A 2,680-nucleotide genomic window follows, 5' to 3' on the forward strand; every position below is an offset into this window, starting at 1 on the left:
TGGACAAATCCCCTGAGAAATGAATCCAAGCCCTGGACGGGACATTTCAGGCTGGAGGCTGTCCCGCGTCCAACAGACCAGAGGCCCAATGGAACCTCCTCCAGGAACCCAGACAGAGCCTCCTTACATGCCCCCCATGATGGGGTACTCACTATCTAAAGGGGCTGTATCCTGGGACCTTCGCCCCACACAGCTCCCAGGATCAGGAGATTCTTCCTCAGATGGAGTCTCAATTCTCCCCTGGTCCCCACCAGCCTGCCCCCTGACCTTGGGGACCTCCTGCTCAGGGGCAGCCTCACCAAGGTCCACAGACACCACCCACCCCCTCTCAAGCTATCACAGCTGGGTCTCCAATACATAAAATCCATCTTTTAGAAAACAGCTGAGCAACGAAATGCACTGTGGGATCCTGGAACAGAAAAAGCTGGTGACGTTCAAATAAAGCCTGGCATTTCATTAATAGTAACGTGAATGCACCAGCGTTGGTTCCTTCGATTTGACAAAGGTACCCTGACAATGTCGAACGTTGATGGGGAAAGTTGAGAGGAACACGTACAGGGCTCCCTGGATTGCCCGCGCGACCGGTCTAGAAGCCTAAAATTATTCCAAAATAAAAAGCTTGAAGAGTTCGCTGGGCATGAACACACAGCAGCACCCAGAATCCCGTAGGGGGAGCAGAGAACCAAAATCTCGGAATACGGGATTCTGGCGACCTGCTCCCCTTGCTGTTCCCAACGGCCCTGTTCCAGCCTGGACCACCCCTGCCCTGACTTCCCCAGGAGCGCACTCTTCAAGCCTCCCACTGACCTCCCCAACCCAAATCAGCCCCCTCCGCTCCCCACATCTCCTCTGGACTTTCTTTCACAACGGTTCACAACTATTTACTACGCAGCTGTCGGGGTGGGAGGGGTACAGCAAGGGAGCAAGACAGACAGGATTCCTGCCAATGGGGAGAAGAAACAATAGACGTACAGACATGCAAATCACACCAGATAAAGCCTTCGTGATACAGGAAAATGAGTCAAGAGAAGGAGGTGGGTGGGACTAGGAGGGTTATTTTAGCCAGGAAGGTCCAAGAGAGGCCTCCTTATCTGAACTCAGACCTGCAGGAGGTGAGGGAGTGAGCCAATGGAATAGCATTCTCCGCAGAAGGAACGGCCCATGCAAAGGCCCTGAGGCAGGACTGTTGCCTGGTGTGATCATGGAACAGGAGGGAGGCTGGTGTGTTGGGAATGGAAGAAGATGGAGTCAGAGGGTGGCCAGGCCCAGACCACAGCCCCTTGTGGGCCTCAGCAAGGGGTTTGGATCTTATTCCGAGCGTGCCTGTGGACATACTCAGGACAGGGCCCCCAGCACACTACAGTTGCTCTGCTGACCCAGCCCTACCTTTGGAGCTTCAGACCCTTTATACTGCCCCTGGAGGCCCCTGGGTGCAGAGAATTCAGCCCTTCCTGAGGAAGCTGGAACAGTGTGAAGCTGCATGGAACAGCATGGATGCATTTGGGAACCAAGGCTGTCTCCGGCAGGGCCGAGCTGAGACAGCCTCTCCAGGACCTGAGTCCTGAGCCAACAACTGCCAACCTCAGCCTGAACCCAGGAAGACTTCACTGCCTCCTTCACAGAGACTGGGCTTTGTCTTTGACTTTGGCACCATGCTGGACCGAGGAAACCGAGCTGCTGGCACTTCTTGCCAGCCTCTCACATTTCCCCTGGACAGCCCCAGGCCTGGCGGGGGCTCGATCAAACCACTCCTGAACCCCATCTATGAAGCAACGGGCATTTGAGACCCAACTGGCCAAGCGAGCCCCAGGAAGGGGGACATGAGGACCGACAGGATGCCAGTTTCCCCCATCTGTGAAATGGACGGAAAAAGCCCCTATGTGCATGATACCGACCTACCGCTACTGTCGAGCGCTGGGGGCCCCTGCCTCACCCTGGCGTCCGCGAGCACCCCACGCGCTCCCCCCTCCACTCCTGGCATGGCCGGGCCCAGATACTGTTTTTGATCTCGCTCTGTTCGGTCGACCTGGCACCACAAGTTTGATCTCTGTGAAAACCACAGTTCAGGGGCTGTTATCTGCTATCAGCGGCGGGGTGAGGGTGGTTTTGGGGCCTCGCAGTATGTGTGCTTCTCAGAAGAGCCGGCCCATGTCATCACAGGGTAGCTGGCACAAAACAGCCGGCTTATCAGGCCTCCTCATCGTGATCCTGGCCGATTAGAGCGTTTAACGCACCCAATGACTTGTTTACAGGACTTATTTTTAAGATTTTCGGCCGGATGCCTCCTGGTCTCACAGCCAAGGGGTCAGGGCTGAGGAGAGGAGAAGCAGGGTTGTGCTGGGGGGCTTCCGGAAGGCTTCCTGGAGGAAGGGACACTGGAAGGGGTCTTGGGAGAGTGAGTGAGGGTTCATTACAGAAAGCGGGGCGGAGGGACCCACATGGTCAAAGGCTTGGAGTGGGGGACCATCTGGCAAGTTCAAGTTCAGAAGCTGGAGCTCATCTCAGGGGCAGTGGGGATTTTGCAGTTTAAGTTGGGGCGGGGGAGGTTGAGAGAGAGGGTGAGATGCAGATCCCAGGCCTGCCCCTGGCCCTGTGAAGGGACATCAGCTTGCATCTTGAGCCTCAGGTTTCCCACCTGTGAAATGGGGATGGTGGGAGCACTGACCCCACGGGGGTGCTA

This window comes from Phoca vitulina, unplaced genomic scaffold (genome assembly GCF_004348235.1).
Source record: "Phoca vitulina isolate PV1807 unplaced genomic scaffold, GSC_HSeal_1.0 scaffold13, whole genome shotgun sequence".
In the NCBI taxonomy this organism is placed as follows: Eukaryota; Metazoa; Chordata; class Mammalia; order Carnivora; family Phocidae; genus Phoca; species Phoca vitulina.